The sequence below is a fragment of the Rousettus aegyptiacus genome, unplaced genomic scaffold (genome assembly GCF_014176215.1).
Source record: "Rousettus aegyptiacus isolate mRouAeg1 unplaced genomic scaffold, mRouAeg1.p scaffold_m13_p_9, whole genome shotgun sequence".
NCBI classification, from domain to species: Eukaryota; Metazoa; Chordata; class Mammalia; order Chiroptera; family Pteropodidae; genus Rousettus; species Rousettus aegyptiacus.
In genome coordinates, this window is record NW_023416312.1 from 35,411,400 (window position 1) to 35,439,236 (window position 27,837).

The 27,837-nt window shown below is 34.5% G+C and overlaps 1 protein-coding gene across 14 annotated transcripts in view; it reads left to right on the forward strand.

Annotated features, from left to right (window-relative positions):
• The window catches only part of KLF8 (Kruppel like factor 8), a 220,370-nt gene that overhangs the window by 69,288 nt on the left and 123,245 nt on the right, over positions 1–27,837 (forward strand). The gene's annotated exons all lie outside the window — the stretch shown is intronic.

Here is a 27,837-nt window from a genome sequence, read left to right on the forward strand (position 1 = left end):
GATTTGAGGCTGACACTAAGGATGGCCGTGGGGTTAAGAGAGCCCGGCTATGCAAAGTGAGCAAGTAGTCACCCATTCCACAGTGGGGAGTGTAAGGAGTGTTGCATGTTTGTCAGTCATGTTTTGTTTTTTTGAGGGGTGGTAGTGATTATTAACACCATAAACCTGAGGGGATGAATATTTCCCTTTAGTTACATATGGCATCCAATTTTTTTAATTCACTTTTTAGCTGTAGGTAAAAGGAATATTTGGTTTTTCTTTTAGTAACTGATATAAAGCTAAGTGAAGAAAAAATGGCATTCATTTTGGTTAAATGACTTTTTGTTTTTGTTTTGTTCCTTCCTGCAATATAGCTGTCCCTACTCTCAAATAACTTTTAAAGTATGTTATTGATTTTTATTAATTTTGATTTCCACATTATTCATTATTAATAATAACATGCTATTCAGAGGGTAAGAAAGAAACCTATCTTTGACACAGTTCTGAGTGAAAATGATAGTGAACACTTTTGAGCTTCCTCCCTTTGTGTTTATGAGCGTGTGTGTTGTTGGGAGATAAGAAGAATACAACTGGTGATAATGGCAGAATTGCGATATTTGGGCAAAGTTTGGTGGTTTGGTGTTCATGGAAGCTGGTATTGCCTAACTCTCTGGGGCTAAAATATATATGCACATATGTATACACACAGTTATAATACATGCACACACACACACATGTATTCAGTGTAACCATATGAAATTGCCATTTTTGTAGGTCAAATGGTTGAATATTAGCAATTACGTATGATTCCACTGTGTGTATGTGTATTTTAGGATGGAGCTAAGAGAGACAAAGAGGAAGAGAGAGACAAAGATAAGAGAAAGATGGAGACAGAGACAGAGCAACAGACACAGAGAAAGATGTGTATGTTTATATGTGTATGTTATGGTAAAACTTATAAGTTGTTGGAATCTGTATTTAATAAGGATTGTCCTGTAACCATGAGGTTAACACTGATTGTAGAATTCATATAGTCTCTCCATTAACCTTCTAGAAAGAGTGCCTGACACTTTTCTTTCCATATATTTCTAGGGAAGGTTAGTTGAATAGCTTTGTGCTCAATCTCATTGATTTTAGGGTCTGACAGCCTTTGAATTCTGTATTACTTATAGAATGAGAAGAGAAACCACTCATCATTATTTTCAAAATAATAATAGCCATCTATGTATGACAGTTAATCTCATGACTACAAGTGAGACATTAGTGCTGGATTATAGAAATATAACCAAATTTTCTCAGGCAGTCAGTTGGTATGAAATTAGTCCCTTGGAGATTATTGCTTATTATTAAGGTACTTCTTAACCATCTATTTCTCTTGGACAGTGAATTTTTCTAAAATCATTATTGCTGTTTTGAAATCTTTCTTACAGAAATTACCGGGAATATGTGTGTATAAAACACACTTCTTTCCTAGCAAGTTGCTCTTTGCTGTCAGTTTTAAAAGTTACTGAATTATTTTTATTAATATTTACCTTACCTTATGTATCGAATACTTGCTGTATGCAGCAAACTCTTCTAAGACCAATGTTCTGGACACTTACCAATGCTTTAACAATCTCAGTGGTGACAGATTTCTGAGAGTGGACTTGTCCTTTGGAACAAAAGAATCAAAAGCAGAGGCAGGTACATAAAGTTAGTGATGAGGCTTATGTAGGGCAATAAGGTTTGGTGGCCGATTTTCTTCTATGCATGTACATCTTTAGAAATAATAGAATTTAATAATATGGGCTCAGAAGACCAAGGAATTTCTAATTCTTACCTCAGACCCTAGCTCTCCTCTCCACAAAGTTCCTGAAGAAGATACACACAAGAAACAATGGTAAAGAGAAACAAAGTAGTACATAGTTACACTTGTTATCCAGAATTATATCCAGAGAACTGTGGCAACTCAGGCTGGACCTTATGGTTAAGTTCAGAGGCCTATGGGGTTTTTTCCCTTGATCTAAACCCAAATCTGAATCTCAGAGCTTTATGTGACAGTTGGCTGCAGTGTGATAGAAGACTACACAGATAAGCCTGATCAATAAAGAATAGAGAACTGACTACAACCATGTTCTGATGTATCCTGGAATCTGACTATTCATATGGGTATTCATTTCTCCTAGGAAATTAGAAGTGGGTGGGAGGAACAGCAAAGAATTCCCATGTATTATCTCTCTCATCTAGAATTCTACATGCACTAAATATGAAAGGAATTCTAATTTAGTATTTGAACATAATGGAAATCAGCATGTATTTAGCTAGGGGGTGATATTTTACTACAGCAGCTTCGTTTGGAGAAAGCAAGGGCTCTAGGGTCAGAAAGGTTGTGAAGGACAATTTAAGGCATGCTAAGAATTTTGGTGTTTAGAAATATTATGCTGTAGCAGTGTGGAGCATTCCTGGAAGAGAGGAGAGACTAGCGGCAGCAAGACTATTCAGAGGCTTTTGTGATAGTCCAAATGAAAGATAGAGTAGGGCCTTGACTAAAATAGTAGGCACTGGGAGGAAGAGAGACGGATATATTCTAAAATTATAAATGAGGTGAGATAACATCATCAAGATATGGTTATTGATTTGTTTTGGGAGAAAAAGAAATAAAGGTGACTCCTATGTTTCTGAGATAGGCAGTGGAATAGAGAATGATACCAAGATAGCAAAGGAAGAGCAAGTTTTAGAGTGTGGATGTAGTATCAGACTGCAGATGTTTTGTTTCAGAGTGTCTATGTTGAGGGCTTCTGGAACATTCAGACAGATGGCTTATTTTAAGTATACATACATGCAGTAGTTTTGCATTTTATTAAATACTTTCACTCTATTCCGGAAATGAGAGGTTTGATCTGCCTCTCCTCCCTTCCCTATAAGCATAGCTGTGTACCTGCTCCACTGAACCAATCACCATTCCAGGAACACAATATGCTCCTTCACCTTTGTATATGTAGTTTCCTTTGCCTCAAGTGCCTCCTTTCTCTCTCTCTTCAGTCAATGTGTATATTAACATTCTGATTTGCAGGTATTTTATTATAGTATAGAATACATATAAAAAGTGCACAATTTACTCAGGTACAGCTCAATGAATTTTCATAAACTAAACATACCTGTGAAATAAACACTTAGCTAAAAGAAACAGAAAATTACTAGCCTCTCAATAGCCCACCCAACTGCCCTCTTCCAGTTACTACATCCAGAGGGAAATCATTATCCTGACTTTTAGCATCGTAGATTAGTATTGCCTATTTAGTGACATTTATATGAATGGAACTATGTGATATGTACTCATTTGAATCTATCTTATTTCACTCAACTTTAAGAGACTCAATGATACTCTTGTATCATTGCTCAGTCATATTCCATTGAATGAATATATCATCATTTATTTACTTTTTCTAAAGTCAATGGACATTTGGATTGTGTTCAGTTTTTAGCTAGTATGCATAATGCTGTATGAACATTTATGTATTTTTTTTGCTATCTATGCACACTCATTTCTATTGGGTATCTATAAAGAAAGGTAATTCTGTGCCATTGGCTATGCATTTGATTTGTTTTAGTCAATACTGTCAAATTGATTTCCAAAGTAGTTATATTGACCCACTCTCTTTTTTACTAACTTCGAAAATACTGTTTACCTCATTTAATTATGTGGCAATTGAATAACAGATATGGCAGAATTATAATATATGGCAGGAAATATATATTTCAGAAATATGAGTTAATAGGTAAATAAGTAGTGTGTAAGGTTGATATCTTCTAATGAAAAGTCCCGACTCTGAAGTCATATATGTACCTGAATATATGATAACCTCACCTTGGCATTGAGTTTGGCCAATGGAATGGCTGTGTGAAGGTCCAAGATATTCCTTAGAACCATTTTGTAGCCTCATTTAGGACATGAGAATTGGGTAATTTAGGTCCCAATGATTTGTGCAGAGGAGCATAGAGTAAAATAATGCAGCCTGGAAAAAATCAAAGTAGGTGCTAATAATATTCGCTCAAAATCATTAAAACAAAAACAGTAAACAAAAAAAAATCCTCACATAAAATATTTGAATTAATAATGTAGTATCTTCTGTGACATCAGCAAGAATGCTGGAACAAGAGCTGCCAGAATACCTCTCATCCATAAAAGCAATGAGAACTCTGGCAAAAATGGTCAGAATTAATGCCTTCAGGGCTCTGGAAATTAACCTAAGCCTTGCTGAAGTTCATTGAACATTTATTAAAAACATCTGAATCTCAGTAGCAGCAGTGTGTATTATGGCATTTTAATTTGTCTTATTTCAGTGCCTATTCCCAGCTTCACAGTAGCCTTAAAAACTAACAACATGCCATTACAGTGAAAACCAGCAACCAGGAAGCCACTAAAGGAAGCAGAGTGGGGGTGGATCTTCTTAAAGTCCCATTTCCATACTGATTTCCATAGTGGCTGTACCAATTTGCAGTCCCACCAGCAGCGTATGAGAGTTCCTTTATCTCTGCATCCTCTCCAACACTTGTTATTATCTGTCCTGTTGATAACAGCTATTCTAACAGGAGTGATGATATCTCATTGTGGTTTTGATTGGCATTTCCCTAATAACTAGTGATGTTGAGAATCTTTTTACATGTTTGTTGACCTTTTCTGTGTCTTTTGGGGAGAAGTATCTATTCAGGTCCTCTGCCTATTTTTAAATTTTTTTAAGTTGTTGTTGTTATTGAGTTGCATGAGTTCTTTGTATATTTTGGACATTAAGCCCTTATTGGAGGTGTCGCTTGCAAATATATTTTCCCATTCTGACGACTGTCTTGTTACCTTGTCGACGATTTCTTTGGCTGTGCAGAAGCTTTTCATTTTGATGTAGTCTCATTCATTTATTTTTGCTTTTTCTTCTCTTGACTTTGGGATCAAATTCATAAACTCCTCTTTAAGTGCAAGGTCCATGAGTTTAGTTCCTATGTTTTCTTTTATGCAATATTTTGTTTCAGGTCTTATTTTCAGGTCCTTAATCTTTATTGAGTTAATGTTGGTGTGTGGTGATAGACAACAATCTAGTTTTATTCTTTTGCTGGTGGCTTCCAGTTTCCCCAGCACCATTTATTGCAGAGGCTTTCTTTCCTGCACTGTGTGTTTTTGACTCTTTCATCAAAATTACTTGCCCATATAAACATGGGTTTACTTAGAAAGAATGGGTTTAAAAACATAATCCAATTATATGTTGTCTACAAGAGATACACTGTAGATTCAAAGACACATACAGGTTAAAAGTAAAAGGATAGAAAAAATATATCATGCAAAACAGACTTTAAGTAAAAAGCTTGTTATTAGATACAAAAGAAGGACATTTTCAAATGCTAAAACGACAAATGGATCGATAATAATGATAAATATAATGATAATATATATGATAATGACAAACATATATTCACCTAAAAAAACAAAATACATGAAACAAAAATGGAGAGATTGAAGTGACAAATAGGCCAATCAACATTGAATAATAGGAAATATCAACATCCAACTTTCAATAATGGATAGAACAAGTTGGCAGGAGATCAACAAGAAAATAAAAGACTTGAACATCACTATAAACCAACTAGACCTAGCAGACATCTGTACAAAACACCAGTAACTCATTCTATGAGGCCAGTATTATGTTAATACTTAAACCAGACAAAGATATTACAGGAAGGGAAACTATACACCAATATCTTGTGTGAACATAGAGGAAAATAATTCTCAACATAATATTAACAAATTAAATCCAACTATGTACAAAAAGAGTTTTACACCACAACCAAGTGGGATTTATTTCAGATATGCAAGACTATTTCAATTTAAAAAATTACATATATATATATATATATTCCCCCATTATATCAACAGTCTAAAGAAGAAATATCATATATCATACATCATATCAATAGATGCAGAAAAAACATTTGACTAAATCCACACACATTTTTGATGAAACTTTAAGCAAACCAGGAATATAGAGAAACTGCTTCAACTTGATAAAGAATATCTACAAAAAACCTATAGCTAACATCATAGCTAATGTCTTTATTCTCAATGTTTTCCTCCTAAGATCAGGAACAAAAAAAGGATGTCTGCTCTCAGCTCTTCTATTTCAACTTCATATTAGATGTCCTACCTGATTCAGGAAAACAAAAGAAGGAAATATAAGGTATACTCATTGGGAAGAAATAAATAAAACTGTTTTCGTTTGTTTTTTGAAGGTAACATGAATGTCTATGTAGTAAATCCCAAAGAATCATGGGAAAAAATCTCCTAGAACTAATAAATAATTATATCATGGTTGGAAGATTCAAAGTTAATATACAAAAGTCAATTGCTATATTATATACCATTAATGAACAATTGGAATTTGAAGTAGAAAATATGATATCATTTATATTAATACCAAAAATGTAATACATAGCTAAAATCTAAGGAAATAGGTACATGATCTACATGAGGAAAACTATAAAATTGATGAAAAGAATCAAAGACCATCTAAATGAATAGAGCAATATTTCTTGAACATCGATAGAAAGACTCAATATTATAAAGATATCATGTCTTTTGAACTTTGAACTTTATATATAGATTCAACTTAATCCTAATAAAAGTTCCATGAAGATTCCTGTGGATATTGACAAGCAGATTCAAAGGTGATATGGAAATGTAATGACAAAGAATAGCTAACACAACATTGAAAGAGAAAAACAAATTCAGAGAACTACCACTACCCCATTAAAGACTGTCCTGTATAAGCTACATTTGTTAAGACATAGCGGTATTGGTGAAAGAATAGACAAATAAATCAATGGAAGAGAATGGAGGACACAGAAATAGGCCCATGTACGTATAGTCACCCTGATCTTTGACAAAAAAGCACAAGCCAGTCAATGGAAAAAGGCTAGTCTTTTCAACAAATGGTTTTAGAACAACTGGATATCCACATGCAAAATTATGAACCTAGACACAAACCTTACACCTTTCACTAAAATCAACTCAAACTGGATCATGGAATTAAAATTTTTAAATGTAAAAACAAAAATTATAAAGCTCTAAGAAGATAACATTGGAAAAAAAACTTGGTGACCTTGGGTTTTAATGACTTCCTAGTTATAACACCAAAAGCAAGGTAAATAAAAGAAAAAGTTATAAGTTAAAACTTCATTACAATTAAAAACTCCTGCTCTGCAAAACAGTGTTAAGAGAATGAAAAGACAGGTCACAAAATTGGAGAAAAATATTTGCAAAACACTTATATGATAAAAGACAAAATATAAAACACTTGACATTAAGAAAATGAACAACTAGATTGAAAAATGGGCAAAGGATTACCAAAGAAGATATTTAAATGGGAAATAAATCTATGCAAAGGTGCTGAACATTGTATGCCATTGGGGAACTGCAAATTAAAAAAAAAGTGAGATACCACTACATACATATTAGAATGATGAAAATTCAAAAACACTAATGACACTAAGCAAAGAAACTCTCATTCATTGCTGGTGAGAATGAATTTTGGAACACAGTTTGACAGTTTTTTTAAATGTTCAGAGGAGCTTTATTCACAACAGACAACAATTGAAAACAAGCAAAATGCCAATTAACAGGAGATTCACAAACAAACTAGTTTATTCATGTAGTGGAACAGTGATTGCAGTCCTTGGTGTTTATCCTAATGAGCTGAAAACTTATTCTCACACAAACTCTTAACACAAATGTTTTTATCAGCTTTATTCAGAATTGCCAAAACTTGGAAGCAACCCTTCAGTACATGAAAAACTAATCAAGCTCTGGTTTCCATATTCCATAAAATGGAATATTATTCAGCAATAAAATAAGTGAGTTATCAAGGCACAAAATGACATGGAGGGACCTTAAATGCATCTTCCTAAGTGGAAAACACCAATTTGAAAAAGCTACATACTGTATGATTTCAAATATATGACATTTTGGAAAAGACAAAACTATGAAGACAGTAAAAAGATCAGTGGTTGCCAAGCATTGAGAGAGAGGGAGAGATAACCAAGTGGAGGATAAGTGGTTTTCATGGCATTGAAATTATTCTGTATGAAAATGTCATGGTGGATACATGCCATCATACATTTGTCGAAACCCATAGAATGTACAACACAAAAAGTAAACCAGTATGTAATCTATGGACTTTAGTTACTAATAATATTATCAATTTGAGTTATCAGTTATAGCAAATAAACCTGACTAATGCAAAATGTTCATAATAGGGCAACCTAGGGGCATGGGAGTGGCTAACAAGAGAACTCCCTGTATACTTTTTTCATATAAAACTTTAAAACAAATAAGATCTATTGATTTAAAAATTACTGTGTACATTTTTATTCAAATTCTAAATTCTTCATTGATCTGTTAAAAATTAGTAGTAGTTTTATTGTAGCTTTAAAATGCATTTTCATATGTAATCCTGTCTCATCTATCATGTCAGATATTTCTTGTTAATTTTTACACATTTTTCTAAATTAAATTTGTATTTGGCTTGCCTAATAAAAAGAATTCCATAGAGTTTTCAATGAGATTAAATTGAATTTATGTTTTATGAGGAAAACATGTATCTTTAAAAAACTGAGTCTCTTTATCTAAGAGTGAAATGTCTTCATTATTTATTCAAGTTTTGTTTTATGTTCTGTAGTAGTAATTTAAAATTTGTTTATATAGGTCATACATATTTATTTTTAGGTTCATTTTTAAAATTATTTAATACATTGCTAATATGAATGAAATCATTTTTTCATACTATTTTCCTCCTATTTTAAATGCAAAATTTGATTTATGTATATTAAGTTTGTAACAAGCTGTAATCAATTGCTTGGGTTAGTAATTTCAGAATAAACCTTTCTGAGTACCTTCTTAATGTGTTACAATAAGATTATGCCATGTGACCTAAGTCACTTGTCTTTTGATTTTCAATTTTTCTCTCAATCACTGATACCCAGTGATGAATATACAAAGCAAAAACAGATGGCATGGTGGTAAGGAGGAACACATGCTGTTTTTAACTTATTCCAGTTGATTGTTTAGACAGCAAACGTCCTTTCTTCTCCACTTTGACTCAGTGAATATGTTAAGGTATAAGTTCTGCGTTAGTATTTGTAATTAAGTATATATATTAAGCTCATAAAGTTTTGCTAATACTTTTGCTTCACTCGGAGTCAGAGTTGAAGAAAAGGAACTTCCAAACACGTTCCAGGGATGGGGAGGGGATACAAAAAAGAATAAAGGTTAATAACCTTAATTTCATCTTATAAGACTGTGATCCTGGGAAGCTTAAAATTGTTAATAAATGAACTAACACATTTAAATTTAAAATAATAATAGATTTATTGATTTATCAATCATAGAAATGGTACATGTGTAGTTTTATAATCACAAATACAGAAAAGTTAATATAAAATATAAATTAAAAATACCCATCAAACAGAGTATTGATATTAAGATTTGGTGATGATATCAGTCTTTGACTTTTCTGATTTTCCATGACAGAAACCAAGCCCCAATAAGTTTAAAAATTAAAAGTGGTCCTTATTCACTGTAAATAATGCTGCAATGAGCATTGGGTGCATATATCTTTACAGATGAATGTTTTAAAATTTGGGGGGGAGATACCCAGAAGAGGAATTGCTGGATCATGTGGTAATTCTATTCTTCATTAATGTCCTTTGATAGATGATTGGATAACGATGTGGTACATATATACAATGGAATATAACAGCCGTAAGAAAATATGAAATACTGTCATTTGTGATAACATGGATGGACCTTGAAATAATCATACTAAGCAAAATAAGTCAGAAAGTTGAGAACCATATGATTTCACTTATATTTGGGATGTAAAACTGAAAGCAATAAATGAACAAGACAAACAGAGACTCATGAACAACAGTGTAGTAGTTACCAAAGGGAAAAGGAAAAAGGGTCAAATATATGGTGATAGAAGGAAATATAACTTAGGGTGGTGAACACACAATGCAATATACATGACCTATTATTGAATCGTATAGTTGAAACCTATATAATTTTATTAACCAATGTCACCCCAATAAATTTAATAAAAAGTAGTCCTTATTGATTCATGTAATCAAGCTATAGTTTGTTCAATGGAGGAGCTGGCCTCAGCAGAGGAATTAAATGTAATCTTTTTCTGTGTTTTTATGGGTCTGTCTGACTTATCTTCTGCATTACTCTTTTAATGTTTTTCTTCATTAGTAGTTCCCAAAATATTTGGTCTTAGGAATGTTACACTAAAATATTATTTAGAATGCCAAAGGGTTTTATGTGGGTTTTACTATTAAATTTACTGTATTAGAGATTAAACTTGAGATTTTTTTAAAGAGAAAAATATCCAAGGAGAAATAAATAAGTCTTTCACAATTAACTAAGCAGAAAAACAACAACAACAACAACAACAACAAAAGAACAAAGAAAATATGACAAATAGAAAACAAATAGCAAGATGGTAAATTTAACTTTTTCCATATCAATAATTACATTAAATGTAGGTGGTATAAAAACTTGAGATGAAAGGTAGTGATTGTCTCAGTGGCAGAAAAGCAAGACCCGACTGTCTGCTGCCTACAAAAAAAAAAAACACTTTATAACTACGAAGGCACAAATAAATTAAGAATAAAAACGTGAAAAAATATATACTATGCTAACACTAGTCAAAGGAAAGCTGAGAAGGCTATATTAATATAAGACAAATTCAATTTTGGAACAAAGAATATTATCAAGGATAAGAAGATAATTTATAATAAAAACGTCAATTCACAAAGATCATAAATGTGTTTATGCAACTAACAGAGCTTCAAAATAGTTGAAACAAAACCTGAGAAAACTGAAAGGAGATGAAATCACAATTATAGCCAGATATTTCATCACTAGTCTCTTAATAATTGAAAAATAGGAGAATCAAAAATATATACAAGACTATAAGGACACTATCAAACAATTTGACATGATAAGAATAAAAACTCTATCCAACAAGAGCAGAATACACATTCTTTTAAAGTGCAAATAGAACATTTACCAAGATAGACTCTATTCGAGGTCATAAAACAAGTCCTAATAAATTTAAAATAATTCAAATTCTACAAAGTATATTCTCTCATGATCAGAAATTATTTTGTGACAACATGGATGGATCTTGAGATTATCACGCTAAGTGAAATATGTCAGACAGAAGAAATTGAGACCCATATGATTTCACTCATATGTGGGATATAAAACTGAAAGCAACAAATGAACAAGCCAAACAAAGAAAAACTCATAGACACAGACAACAGTTTAGTGGTTACCAGAGGGAAAGGGGAGTGAAAGGGAGGTAGATAAGGGTAAAGGGAGTCAAATATATGGTGATGAAGGAAATTTAACTGTGGGTGGTAAACACACAATGCGGTATACATATGACATATTATTCAATTGTACACTTGAAACCTATGTAATTTTATTAACCAATGTCACCACAATAAAGTTAATTTAAAAAAGTAAATTCTAGTAAAAATGGACTTGTAGATGACATTCAGCAAGTGTGTGTTGGTATGGGATGTTTCGACATGCTGATTAGGTGCACACACATATGTTTATATGTGTGTGTGTATGTATATATATGTATATATGTATATTCTAAGAATGAAAGTTAGGATAGTATTTGGAGCAAAAATGAAGAAATATACTTTAAAAAATAAAATAAAATAAAAAATTTAATAATAGAAATATATCTGGAAAATTCTAATATATTTGGAAACTAAATTATGCTTTGAAATAACTCAATAATCAAAGTAGAAATCAGAATATAAATTAGAAAGTAATTGAATTGAATACAAATAAAAACATAACATCGAAAATTTCCAGGTGCAACTAAAGCAGTTTTTGAAGAGAAACTGTAGCACTAAATGGTTATCTTAGAGAAGAAGGATTTAAATCAATGACTTCATCTTCTACTTAATGAAACTTGAAAAAAAAAACAGCAAATTAAGCCCAGAGTAAGCAGGATAAAGTATAATACACAGATGACTAGAAACCAGTGGGAGAGAAAAACAGAAAAGCAATGTAGAAAAGCAGTGGTTCCTTGAAAAGATAATAAAATTGATAAACAGCTAACCTGCCTCTGGTAAAAAGAGAAAATTGAAATGATCACTATCAGGAAGAAGAAAGTGGACACCACTACTGATCCTATAGACATTAAGAGGATAATGTAGGAATACTATATACAACTTAATGCCAAGAAATTTGACAACTTTGATAAAATAGACATTACTTGAAAGGCACAAGCTATCAAAAGCAACTCAGGTAGAAATAGATAACCCAAATTGCCCTATAGTTTTAAAATAAATTGTTTTTATAAATTAAAACTGTCCTAGAAGGAGAGCTCTATGCCCATATGTCTTTACTGGTGACTTATACCAAACAGTGATGAAAAGAGTAATACTAATTCTACACAAGTTTTTCCAGAAAATAAAAGAGAGAATATTTGGCAACTCATTCTGTGGGGCACTGATACCAAAACCAGACACACAAGCATTATAATAAAAGAAAACTACAAACCAATATTCCTCTTAATAACATTTTAACAAATCAAATTTAATAATATATTAAAAAACATTATATTATGAGTAAATAGAGTTTATCCCAGGAATGCAGGATTGGTTTAATATTTGAAAAATCAATCAATATATTTTACCATGCTAATAGATTAAAGACATAAAACACATACTCATCTCAATAGATGCAGAAAATGAATTTGACTAGATTAAATATCCTTTTATGCTGAAAAATTTTCAGCAATCTTGGAATAGAAAGGAGCGTCCTCAAATCTTTGAGTAGCTACAAAAATCCTACTGCTATCATCATATTTACTGGTGAAAACTAAATTGGTTTCCCCTAAGATCAGGAGTAACGAAAGGATGTCCACACTGCTTCTATTAAACATTTTACTGGAGGTTCTAGCCACTGTAATAAGCAAGAAAAATAAATAAAAGGCCAAAAAAAACTGGGAAGAAATTAAAACTTTCTTTATTTATAAATAATATGATTATCTACTTAGAAAACCCTAAAGACTCTATAAAAAAGTTAATATAACTAAGAAGTGAGCTTAACAAAGTCACAGTATATTAATATTAATTGTATTTACCTAAAGCAACAATGGGCCATTTGAAATATAAATTTAAAAAATACCAATTACAATAATATCAAAATGTTATATAGTTACATATATATTTGGCAAAAGTTATGCAATACCTGTAGACTGAAAATGAAAACCCATCACCAAGAGGAATTAAAGAAAATCTAAATAAATGAAGAGATATACTATGTTCATGGATCAGACCACTCAATATTGTTGATGACATATCTCCCCAAATTGATCAATAGATCCAAAGCAATCCCATTCAAAATCCCAGCAAGTTTTTCTGTAAAATTTGACAAGCTTGTTTGGAAATTTGCTAGGATAAGCAGAGAACTTAAAATAGTCAAATTATGTTGAATAGAGATAAAATGTTGGAGAATTTGCATGACCTGATTTCAAACCTACTATAAAGATACAGTAACCAAGACATTATGGTATTGGTATAAATAGCAATGTATAGATCAATGGAACAGAATAGAGAGTCCAGAAATAGATCAACGTATATATGGTCAATTGATTTTCAGCAAAGTTGCCAAGATAATCCAAAGGGGAAATATATACCTTTCAAAAACTGCTGCTAGAATAATTGGATTGTCATATGCAAAAAACCCACTCATTATTTATCTTATACTGTATGCAAAAATTAATTTCTAAGAGATCTTAGATCTAAATGGAATAACTAAAATGGTAAAAATTCTCGAAGATTATGTAGAAAAAAATCTTATTGACATTGGATTTGGCAAAAATTTCTTAAAGTTTCTTAAATGGGACAAAGAAGACATGGGAGTAAAAAATGTAGACTTCATCAATGTTTAAAACTTTGGGATTTGGCGGATACATGGTGGAGTGAGAGACGTCCCTAGATCTCTTCCCTTGAAACAACAGTAAGCTGTACATCTAAAACTCAACAAAAAGTACCTAAACTGTACACCAGCATGTCTGAGCATGGGATCTGCACATAAGAGCTACAAGTCAGAACCCCAGGTGTCTGGCGGTGGACTGTGACAAATAAAGATGCTGCTTCTCTTAGCCGCCAGAGCTCCCTGTAGGAGGAGGGGGAAGGGTAAAGGTGCAGCAACTTTCCTGAAAAACCCTGCCTGGAAGTGCCAGGGCTTGCATGCAGCCAACTGGAGGGCCCAGTCATCAGGGCAGAAAGCGGAGAAGTGGGCAGGACCACAGAGAAACAATAGCTGATTTTTATTGGCCCTGGTTGCAAAACCAAGGCTCTGCTGCAGTCCCCAAACCCCAACCCAGAAGTCCCCTCACCCAATACCCTCCAAGACAGATCACCGTGGAGCCCCAGAGAAATCTGAGCAAATGCTGCTGAGACTGAAGCTACCTCTCCAGCCTCTGAAGCTCCCTGCATGAAGAGGGGGAAGGGAGGAGTGCGAGTTCCTGAGGCGAGTTCCCTGAACAGCTCTGCCTTGAAAAGCTGTGAGCTGTGGCCTACCAGCTGCAGGGCACAGTCATCAGGACAGAAAGCAGAGAAACAAGGCAGGACCTCAGAGGAACAATAGTCGATTTTTGCTGGCGGAGGTTGGAAAACCAAGGTTTAGCCACAGCCCCCAACCCCTGACCCAGAGGGCCTCTCCCCACATACCCTCTGATACCAATCACCATGGTGCCCCAGGGGAATCTGAGGAAATGCTACCTAAACTGATAGGGATCCAAGAGGCTTAGACACCACCTACCGGAAGCCAAAAGAAGAAAGCCTTCTTTGCAGAGGGGTAAAGAAAGACCTTTGTTTAATAAATCTTTCTGGAAAAACAACAGAATACACTTCCATTAATACCCAGGCAGAGAACTAGATCATTAAACACCACGAACAACCAAGGTGACAAAGCATCTCAGAAAGAAAAAGAAAAATCTCCAGAAAATAAGCTTACAGACATAGAAATATGCAACTTAAATGACAGAGAATTCAAGATGGTACTTCTGAAAAAAACTCAATGAGATCCAAAACAAATCACATCAATAATGTCAGGAATTAAAAACAACAACAACAACAACTAGATGAGCAGAGCAAGGATATTGACACCCTCAAGAAGAACAGAATAGATATTGTGGAGATGAAGAAAGAACACACTGCAAGAGTTGAAAAATGAAATAGCATGCCTGGGAAATAGAGCTGACCAAATGGAGGAAAGGATCAGTGATATCAAACATAGAAATCTAGAAATAAATCAGAAGGAAGAAGAGAGAAACTGAAGAATGAAAAATAATGAAAGAGAAATACAAGAACTAGCTGACCCCATCGGGAGAGGAAATATAAGAATAATGGGCCTTACTGAAAGCGAGGAAAAGGAGCAGGGAATAGAAAGCATATTCAGACAAATAGTGCATGAGAATTTCCCAAATCTAAGGAATGAACTGGAGATCGGAATTCAAGAAGTCAACAGAACACCCAATTATCTCAACCCAAAAAGGTCTTCGCCAAGACACATTGTATTAAAGTTATCAAAAATCAACAACAAAGATAGAATTCTCAAGACAGCCAGGGAGAAGGAAATGGTAAAGTATAAAGGAAAACCTATTAGAGTATCATGGGACTTTTCAGCACAAACCTTACAAGCCAGAAAGAGATGGAACCAAATACTTAAACTATTAAGTGAAAGGAACTACCAGCCTAGAATAATGTATCCAACTAAGCTCTCCTTTAGATATGAAGGAGAAATCAAGAACTTTCCAGACATACAAAAATTGAGGGAATTTTCCACTATGAGGCCTGTAGTACAGGAAATACTGAAAGGGTTCAGCTTACCTAAAACAAAATAACAACAGGACACTTTGGTTGCTTCCATGCCCTGCCCACTATGAATAATGCTGCTCTGAACATTGGTGTGCAAATATCTTCTTGGATATGGGTTTTCAAGTCTTTGGGGTAAATACCCAGTAGAGGAATTGCTGGGTCATATGGTAGATCCTTTTGTAGTTTTTTGAGGGACCTCCATACTGTTTTCCATAGTGGCTGTACCAATTTGCAGTCCAATAAGCAGTGTATGAGGGTTCCTTTTTCTCTGCATGCTCTCCAGTATTTGTTATTACTTGTCCTGTTGATGATAGTTCTAACAGGTGTGAGATGGCATCTCACTATGGTTTGGACTTGCATATTACTAATACCTCGAGATGTTGAGCATCTTTTCATATATTTGTTGGCCATTTGTATGTACTCTAGGGAGAAGTGATTGTTCAGGTCCTCTGCTCATTTCTTGATTGGATCATTCGGTTTTTTTTGTTGTTGTTATTGAGTTGTATGAGTTCTTTGTATATTTTGGATATTAAGCAATTAACAGAGGTATTGCTTGCAAATATATCTTCCCATTTGGATTGTTGTCTCTTTACCTTGTGTATGATTTCTTTTGTTGAGAAGAAGCTTTTTACCTTGATGTAGTCCTATTCATTTATGTTAGCTTTTACTTCCCTTGTTTTTGAGGTTCAATTCATAAAATCCTCTTAAAGTCCAAGGTCCTTGAGTTTAGTTCCTTTGTTTTCTTCTATGCATTTTGTTGTTTCAGGTCTTATATTCAGGTCCTTAATCCATTTTGAGTTAATTTTGGTGTGTTGTGATAGACAACAGTCTAGTTTCTGTGTTTTACAGGTGGCTATCCAGTTTTCCCGGAACAATTTATTGAAGAGGATTTCCTTTCTCCACTGTATGTTTTTGATGTTTTTATCAAAAATTATTTGCTCATGTAAATATGGGTTTACTACTGAACTCTCGATTCTGTTTCACTGGCCCATGTGTCTTTTCTTCTGCCAATACCATGGCATTTTGATTACTGACGTTTTGTAGTATAATTGGAAATTGGGCAGAGTGATGCCTCCAGCTTTGTTCTTTTTTTCTCAGGTTAACTTTGGTAATTCTGGATCTTTTGTGCTTTCATGGAAATTTGATGATTTTTTTTTCTATTTCTTTAAAAAATGCTGATAAGATTTTGATGTAAATTGCATTAAATCTGTATGATGCTTTAGGTAATATGGTCAGTTTAACTATGTTGATTCTTCCAATCTAAGAACACAGAATATCTTTCCATTTCTTTCTATCTTCTTCAATTTCTTTTAATAGATTCTTGTAGTTTTCATTATATAGGTCCTTCACAGGTTTCGTTAGATTTATGCCTAAGTGTTTTATTTATTTTGTTGCAATTGCAAAAGGGATTATTTTTTCCACTTTTTCTGACATCTCATTATTAGAGTATAGGAACACTATGGATTTTTGAACGTTGATTTTTTATCCAGAAACTTTATTGTATTTGCTTATTGTTTGTAGTTGTATTCTCGTGGAGTCTTTAGGGTTTTCTATATAGAGAATGATGTCATCCAAGCATACATTATATTAGCTGTCAGAGAGATGACATTGTCATATCAAATTCTGTAGCTTCTGGAAAACTCCATTGTATATTCTAATGAGAATGAGAGTGAAAAAGGCCAATAACATTTGAGAACTATTTCAAAAATAGTTTTTACCTAATGGACCCTCTGGAGAATTGTGGACCCTCAGGGGTCAATGGACAACACTTTGAAAATCAGTGCTCTACATATTGTTATTTTTTTAGGCTAATTCTCACAAATGCTAAAATTATGCCCATAAGTTAGGGAAAAACCAGATTGTGCGGGTCCTAAAGCTTGCATGACTTGGGAGGCCATCCATGAGAAAAGGAATACAAATATATCACATTCTTGTAAATTTTACAAAAATATACAGTCAGATGAACACATTGTTAGGACAAGGTCAAAGTTTTGGAAGGCATTATGCAAATAAGGAGATCTGAAAACCAATCTTAACTAGCTATTCAATAAATTCAATTTTACCTTCGGCAACTGTAGGCTTTCATATCTCTATTTTCATGCCAGGAAGCAAAGAGGAATCTCTTCCCCACTAGCTTGAAATAGAAAAGTACAGATAAAGAATTTTGACCAACACAAGTTATTGGTTGATTGTGACTTTTACATTTAAGCCTTTAACCCATTTCGATTTTATTCTTGTATATGGTGTAAGAAAGTGATCTAGATTCATTTTCCATGTATCTATTCAGTTTTTCCAACACCATTATTTGAAGATACTATCTTTACCCTATTTTATATTCTTGCTCCCTTTGTTATAGACTAATTGACCACATTGGAGTGAGCTCTCTATTCTGTTACATTGATCTATGAATGTTCTTATGTCAGCACCATGCTGTTTTGATTATGTTAGCTGTGGACTATAATTTGATAACAGGTAGTGTGATACCTCTAACTTTGTTTCTCTTTGCCAAGACAGCTGTGGTTATTTGGGGTGTTTTGTGGTTTCATAAAGATCTTTAGCATTTTTTGTTTTAGTTCTGTGAAAAATGCCATTGATATTTTGATAGACATTACATCGAATGTGTAGACTGTTTTGGATAGCATGGCTGTTTTTACAATGTTAATTCTTCCTATCCATGCACATGACAAATGCTTCCATTTATTTTATCTTCTCCAGTTTCTTCAATGATTTGAAATTTTATGAATAAAGGTCTTTTACCTCCTTGGTCAAATTTATTCCTAGGTATTTTATTTCTTTTTGACACAATTGTAAACGGAATTATTTTCTTAATTCGTCTTATAGTTTGTTACTGGTGTATAAAAATGCAGTCGATTTCTGAATATTAATTTTGTATTCTGCTACTTTATTGAATTTATCAGTTTTAATGGATTTTTGGTGAAGTCTTTGGAATTTTCTATATATAGTATCATGTCATCTACAAATAATGCCAGTTTTATTTTTCGTTTCCATTTGGATACTTTTCATTTCTTCTAATCTGATTGCTGTGGCTAGGACTTCCAATAATACATTTAATAAAAGTGGTGAAAGTGAACATCCCTATTTCTTTCCCGATCTTAAGGGAAACCCTTTTTGATTTTTCCCATTGAGTATGATGTTAGCTGTGGGTTTGTAATACAAGGACATTATTATGTTGAGGTTTGTTCTTGCTGTTCCCATTTTGCTGAGAATTTTATTATAAATGAATGCTGGGTTGTATCAACCATTTTTCATGCATCAATTAGTGCAATCATATGATTTTTATCTTTCCAATTGTTAGTGCAATATATCACATTAATTAAATCATGAATATTGAAACAACCTTGCATCCCAGCAATAAATCCAAATCAATCAGGCTATATGATCTTTTAATTTCTTGTTGAATTTGGGTTGGTAATATTTTGTTGAAGATGTTTGATCTATGTTTATCAAGAATACCGGCCTATAATTTTCTTTTTTTTCTTTTTGTAATGTTTTCAGTTTTGGAGTCAGGATAATGCTGGCCTTGTAAAATGAGCTTTGGAGCTTTTCTTTGTCTTGAATTTTTTGGAATAGTTTGAGGATAGATGTTCATCCTTTTTTGAAAGGTTGGTAAAATTCACTGGTGAAGCCATCCAGTTCAGGACTTTTGTTTGTTGGGAATTTTATTTTAAATGTTTTCTGCATTTCAGTAATTTATTTATTTTTAATTAAATTTAACGGGGTGACATTGATTAATAAAATCATATAGGTTTTAAGTATAGAGTTCAGTGATACATCATATGTATATTGCATTGTGTACTCACCACTCAAAGTTAAGTCTCCTTCGGTCATCATATATTTGACCCCCTTTAACCTTATCTCCCTCCCCTCTTCCTTCCTCTGGTAACCACTAAACTGTTGTCTGTGCCTATGAGTTTTTGTTTGTTTGGCTTTTTCATTTGTTTCTTTCAGTTTTATATTCCACATATGAGTGAAATCATATTGTTCTAAATTTTTTCTGACTTATTTTACTTAACATGATAATCTCAGGATCCATCTATGTTGCAAAAAATGGCAGTATTTCATCTTTTCTTATGGCTGAGTAATATTCCATTGTATTTATGTACCACATCTTCTTTGTCTAATCATTTATTGAAGGGAATTTTGGTTGATTCTATGTCTTGTCCACTGTAAATAATGCTTCTGTGAACATCAAAGTGCATATGTCTTTATACATAAATGTTTCCAAATATTTTGGGTAGATACACAGAAGAGAGGATTGCTGGTCATATGGTAATATTATTATTAACTTTTTGAGGAACCTCCATACTGTTTTTCATAGTTGCTGCACCAATTTACATTTCCACCAGCAGTGCACAAGTGTTCCCTCTTTTCCACAACCTCTTAAAACTTGTTATTCCTTGTCCTGTTGATGATAGCATTCTGTCAGGTGCGAGGTAGTATCTCATTATGCTTTTGATTTGCATTTTCCTAATAGCTAGTGAAGGTGAGCATCTTTTCATATGTCTGTTGGCCATATTATGTCTTCTTGGGAGAAGTGTTTGTTCAGATCCTCTGTCCAATTTTAATTGGATTATTTGATTTTTTGTAGTTGATTTGTATGAGTTCTTTGTATATTTTGGATATTAGCCCCTTTTTGGAGGCATTGTTTGCCAATATATTCTCCAATTTGGATGGTTGCTTCTTTGCCTTGTTGATGGTTTCTTTTGCTATGCAGAAGCTTTCTAGTTTAATATAGTCCCAGTCACTTATTTTTGCTTTTACTTCCCTTGCCTCTGAGGTCAAATTCATAAAATCCTCTCTAAATCCAAGGTCCATGAGTTTAGTACCTATGTTTTTTTATATGTAATTTATTGTTTTAGATTTTATATTTAGGTTTTGACCCATTTTGAGTTAATTTTGGTGTATGGTGACAGTCTAGCTTCCTCCTTTTGCATGTGGCTTTCCAATTTTCCCAATGCCATTTATTAATTTTCTTCATTATAATACTGATTTGATTTCATCAGTAGTTGTCATTCTGTTCAGATTTTGTTTCTTCTTGAATCAGTTTTCAAAGTTTTTAATTTATGCATTTCTTCCAGATTGTCCAATTTGTTGGCATATAATCATTTGTAGTATTTTCTTAACCTTTGTATTTTTGTGGTGTCAGTTGTCACTTCACTTTCAATTTTAATTTTATTCTTTTGGGGCCTCTTTCTTTTTTTCTTGATTAGTCTGGTTAAATGTTTATCAATTTTGTTTATCTTTTCAAAGAACCAGCTCTTACATTCATTGATCTTTTGTATTTTTTTTAGATTCTATTTTATTTATTACCACTCTATTTTTTATCACTTTCTTCCTTTTACTCACTTTGGACTTAGATTGCTGATCTTTTTCTAGTACCTTTAGGTATAAGGTTGGGTTGTTTATTTGAGATTTTTCTTCCTTCTTGAGTTAGGCCTCTATTGCTATTAATTTCCCTCTCAGGACTGCTTTCACTGTTTCAGCTATATTTGGAGTCATTGTGTTTCATTTTCATGTGTCTCAAGGTATTTTTTGATTTCTCCTTGATCTCATTGTTAATTAATTCAGTTTAGTAACATGTTATTAAGCTTCCATGTGTTTGTGTGTTTTTCTAATTAGAAAATCAGTGGATGGGATTGACTCTTGGGTTGACTGGCTGTGAGGATTGGCCACACTCACAGGTTATGAGCTGCTGCGTGGGGGCTGACTCCAGGAAGTGGGATTTGCCCCAGCAGCCTCATATTCCTGTTGAGACCACGCTTTGGGTGTGCTGATTGTGGGGCTATTTAGGTGGTTCTCTGTTGTGGTCTGATGCCAGCCTCTGGGCATGTTGTTTCTGTAGCCCCTTAGGAGGAACTTATATGGAGACCAAGGTCAGCCACTGCTTTCGATCATTCAGGGCAACCTGGTAGGAGCTACAAAGCAATCTACAGGTGGTCCCTGCCTATGCTGGATCTGGAGGCATGTGGGAGAGATCTCACTATTAATTGAGGTCAGCTTCACCCAGTACTCAGTCTGGGGCAGCTTAAGGAAAGGTCCAGGGTACCCCAAGGCCTAAGGCTGCCTCCCTGCTGCCCACGAAGCTCTGCAGCTAAACGAGCCTTTGGTTGGTATGTGAGTTAGGTGAGGCAGAGACCCAAGGAGTCACTGGGGTAAAGTAAGCAGATTTCATCCAGCCAATGAAGATACAGCTTTGATTCCAGTGCTGAACCTGTGGACTCTTGCAAAAGTGTCATATCACAGTGAGGCCAGCTGCTGCTTGCCTTGGGCCTATAAATACCTGAGATTTGTTCAGGAAATACTGCAGGTCAGGCAAGGGATGGTTGCCTGCCCTCAGGATTGTCTCTGGAGGCGTGTGAGCAGAGGCCTGCTGATTGTTACGAACAGAGTCCCCTGCTGAAAGGGCTGTGTGTGGCTGATTACCCAGTTAAGAATATGCCCTCTTAATTAGTGAGTTGGGTGAGATGGGGTCTCAGACAGTCACAGGGTAGAGAGAGCCAATCTCCATGCCAATGCAGATTCAGATTTGGTGCCAGTGCTGAGCCTCTGGCCACCTGCAAGAGTTTAAGATCTCACTAAGGACAGCTGCTGCCTGACTTGGGACTGCAGACCCCTGCAATTTGTTTAAGAGGTATTGCAGCTCTGGCCGTCATCAATTACCCACCCCCAAAAGTCTCTCCTGAGATATGCAAGTCATGCACAGGCCATGATTGCTGTGTGCTATTGATTGCTGTCCAAAAAACCACTCACTGAAAATGCAGGGTGGGGCTGGTTGCTAGGCAATGAGCTTGCCACGGGCAATTTATGTAACTTAATTTTTATGATGACAAATACAGTGGGAGGAATTAATTTACTGAATCTGAAGGCATATAGCTATAGTAATCAAGACTGTAGAACTGGTAGAGGAATAGACACATGAGTTAGTGGAATAGAATAAAAATACTCAGAAATAGATTTCACGCAATATGTCCAACAGTTTTTTGACAAAGATTTAAATGCAATTTAATGGAGAAAAGATGGTATATTAGTCAAGTTTCTTCAGAAAAACAGAACTAGTAGGATGTATATATTTATATATAGAGAGATTTATTATAAAGAATTGGTTCAGATGATTATGGAATCTGAGAAGTCCCTAGATCTGCACTCAGCAAGCTGGAGACACAGCGGAGCTGATACTGTGGTATCTAAGTTGGAAGGCCTGAAACCAGAAGAACCTATGGTTATTTCCATTTTGAATGCCAGCAGTCTTGAAACTTAGAAAGAGTTGCTGTTCTACTGTAAATCTGAAGGAAGGGAAGAACATATTTCCCAGCTTAATTCAGACAGACTGTAGATTTCCTCTTACTTTCAGGAGAGTCACTCTTTTTGTTTTATTTAGTTTTTCATTTGATTAGATGAGGGCCATCCACATTGGGGAGAGCAGTCTTCTTTATTCAACTTACCAATCCATATGTTAATCTCATTCAGAAAAACCCTCACATCCACATCCAGAATAATGTTTGATCAAAGGTCTGGGAATGCCATGGCCCAGTCAAGGTAGCACATAAAATTAATTATCACAGAACAAATGGGGTCAGCATCATAACAATATAAGAAATCACATGTTCCAGTCCCCCTCCTCGAAAACAAAAATTCAGCATTCCGTACTTTGGGATCAAGCACCTTATGCTAAAGGACCCTGAAAAAGCCTTGCCTACCTATGTATCAGGTAATAGGCAGAAAGAACCTGTTGCTGGATGTTTATTCTGAAGTAGCCTGTAAACTTGTTCCATTCCTATTTGGCTGTGGTAAAAGAGCACCTGGATAACATTGAATTGGGCAGTCACTAAAGGATGAAAGAGACTTTGTGAAGTCCATATTTCTAGCAGGGAACATCCATCAATTCATTGGGGAATAAATAAACAAACAAAGAAACAAATAGTTTGGGAATGTTGGAGTAGGTAAGAGGAACAGCTTAACTTTGCCCACATCAGCTCTCCCCCAAGGTGGCACATCATAGGGCTAAGAAAGACCTGTGATTTCTCCCATGGAGAAAAGAGAGACAGAGAATGAGTGACTAGCTTTCCCAGCTGTGTGGTATACTGCCTAGAGACTCATTTCACTCTTGCAGCATCCATAGTACTAAATTGGGTACTCCAAAACTGTGGGAAGGGAGGAGACTGGGACAGTGGCAGATAAGATTCTTGGAGAGCATTAAATGAACACAGTTCCTGCTGACTACTTTGTGGACTCCATCATGAAGTGCACCCATAGCTGCTGGTAGAGCTTCACATGCAGATCCTCACAACTGGCCCATGGGCAAACCCAGAATTCCACATGCCTCACTCACAGCTACCCCTACTCTGTGGCCAGCTTACTGTGTATAGTCTCAAGGGAGACAGCAAGAGCAAGCATTGGTAGATGGCCATGGAGCACATGCAGACAACAGAACAGGTTCTGCAGGCCAGGAAGAATACACAAAGTTAGTAACACCACCTTCAGGAAAACAAAACAGAAGCTATCACCAGCAGTCCCAATATGTTATAACATCAACAGAAGACATACAAACATCATAAATCTGCAAGAAGATAAAGCAGGAAATGTACAGCAGGTGTATTCATACAAGGTTTGAGAAAACCTCAGAATATATAGCAGAAATTATGGAAGACATTTCTACCCTGAACTCAGTAAAGATTAGAGGAAGTAACTGCTACTTCAAATGCGAAGCTACTAATACAAAACTCCAAAAAACATGAAATATCAAGAAAAAAATGCAACCATAGGATCACAATAATCTTCTAGTAACTGAACCTAAAGACATGGAGATCTGTGACTTATGCAATAAATAATTCAAAATTACTGTTGTAAGGAAACTCAATGAGGCATAAGAAAACAAAGAAAGGCAGTTCAATGAAATAAAAAAAAACAAATCACGAATAAGAATCAAACAGAAATTCTGGAGCTGAAGAATTCAGTGAATGAAATGAATAATGCAATAGAGAGCATCAACAACAGAATAGACCAAACAAAAGAAAAAATCTTTAAGTTAGAAGATAAGATTTTAAAGTTACCTACTAAGGGGGAAACTAATAAAAAGAAATGAAAAAGAATGAAGAAAGTCCATGAGATCTATAAGACATCACAAAAGACCAAAATGCACATTTTATTGGAGTTCCACAATAAGAAGAGATGAGGAAGGGGACAGAAAGCTTATTTAAAGAATTAATCTCTCAAGGGGGGTAAATGGAGTGAAAGGGATCAAATATGTGGTGACAGAAAGAACTCTAACTATAGGCAGTAAACACACAATGCAGTGTATGTAAGTATGTGTGTATATATATATATATATATATATATATATATATATGCCTTACTGTTGAATTGTATGCCTGAAATGTTCTGGATTTCATTAATCAATGTCATCATAATCAAATAAAAATTAAAAAAAAAGACTTAATATCTGGGAATTCCCCAAATATAAGGAGAGATTTTTATATACAATTTCATGAAGTTCATAGAACACCAAACAGAATCACTTAAATAGATCCTCTCCAACTCACATTATAATAACTATCAAAAATAAAAGACAAAAAGGGATTATTAAAAGCAGCAAGAAAAATGAAAAGTATAACCTACAAGGCAACCCCAATAAGGCTGTGAGTGGAATACTCAACTGAAACTTTGTAGGCCAGGAGAAAGTGAGATAATATATTCAACATGATGAAAGAAAAAAAAAGCCTGCCAACCAAGAATAACGTATTTGGCAAAATTGTTCAGAAAAGAAGGCTAGAGACTTACCAAGACAAACGAAGTGAAGAGAGGTCATCATCACTAGCCCTGCCTTGAAAAAATGCTGAAAGGAGTTCTTCAATCTGAAATATAAAGATGCTAACCAGTGACCTGAAAACATATGAAAATATAAAATGCACTGGTAAAGGTGAAAATATATATTTAGATTTAGGGAAAAAAAAACTAATTCTATAATAGGTGTATGAAACATTTAACTATGGTATAAAGGTTAAAGGAAAGAGTGTTAAAAGGTACAGCTATTATAATTTGTTAACAAATACACAACATAAAAAGAGGTAAATTGTGAGATCAAAAATATAAAAAGGGGATAAAAATGTGGGGGAACTTTGTAGGTGATTGAAGATAAATTGCTAGAAGCATAAATTGAATTGCTTTATCTATGAGATGTTTTATGTAAGCCTCATGGTATCCACAAAGAAAAAAAAGAACAATTAGAAAAAATTTAAGAAAGATTAAAAAAGGGAGAGGGAAATAGAGCATACCACCATGAAAAATCACCAATTTAGAAAGACAGGCAGAAACAAAGGGGGAAAGAATCAATGGAAATACAAAATAACTGGAAAGAAATCACTAATATGGCATTAGTAAGTCCTTAAATGTCAATAATTACTTTAAATGTAAATAGATTGAATTTACTAATAAAATAGCACAGAATGGCTGAATAGATAAAAACACACTACCCAACTCTGTACTGCCTACAACAGACTCATTTCAACTTTACGAACACAAATAGACTCAAAATAAAATAATGTATTTCATTCAGGTAGAAGCCAAAAGAAAGTGGAAGTAGCCATACTAATATAAGATAAAATAGAACTTAATGGTAATAAGATAATAAGACACAAGATCATTATGTAATGATAAGGGGGACATCAGAAACATAGCTGAGTGAGAGACATCCCCAGGTATTGCCTCTTGAAACAACAATAACATCGAAAACTCAACATAAAAGAGCCAGCCTGCACACAAGCATGCATGAGCATGGGATCTACTCATAAGAGCTACCACAGGTCAGAACCCAGGCCTTGGGTGGTAGATTAGGAGAAACAAAAGCTGCCTCTCACAGCTGGAGCTCCCAGCACGAAGAAGGGGAGAAGAGAAAGTGAGGCTGGTTCCCTGAACAACCCTGTCTGAAAGTGCTTTGTCTGCACACAGCCACAGTGCCCAGGCATCAGGGCAGAAATCAGAAAAGTGGGGATGGGAGAGGAGTGGGGACATCAAAGAAGTAACAATTGATTGTTACCAGCTGTGGTTGCAAAATGTGAGGCCGAGCTGCAGCTACCATCCCTCATTCTAGGAGATCCCTCCCCACATATCTTCTAAGAACTAACACTGTGGAGCCCCAGGGGAATCTGAGCAAATGCTACTGAAATTGTCCTTAACATTGACAAGGACTGAGACTGAGGGTAACAAGCATTATAGAAAATTTTTTTAAAAAGCATTATTAAGACTGTATATAAAGCAGGGATCCAAGAGGCTTAGATGCCACCTATTTGAAACCAAAAGGAAAATGCCTTCCTTGCAACAGGCGAAAGAGAGACCTTTCTATAATAAATGTTTCTGGGGAAAAAAAAGCAGAGTACACTTCCATTAATGCCCAGGGAGAGACATAGGCCATTAAATACCATGAACAACCAAGGTGACAAGACATCTCAGAAAGAGAAAAATCTCCAGAAAGTAAGCTTATAGACATAGAAATATGTGGCTTAAATGACAGAGAATTGAGGATGGTATTTCTGAAAAAACTCAATGAGATCCAAAACGATTCATGTTAACAATGTCAGGAATTGAAAAAAAAAACAACAAGATCAGCAGAATAAGTTTGTTAAAGAGATCCAAACTCTCAGAAAGAACCAAAGAGAACTTTTGGAGGTGAAGAACACACTGAAAGAGCTGAAAAAAAATGAAATAGCAAGCTTGAGAAATAGTCAACCAAATGGAGGGAAGAATCAGATATTGAAGACAGAAATCTAGAAATGAATCAGAAAGATGAAGAGACAAACCGAAGAATGAAAAATAATGAAAGAGAAATTCAAGAACTAGAGGATACCATCAGGAGAGGAAACATAAGAATAATGGGCATTATCGAAGGTAAGGTAAAGGAACAGT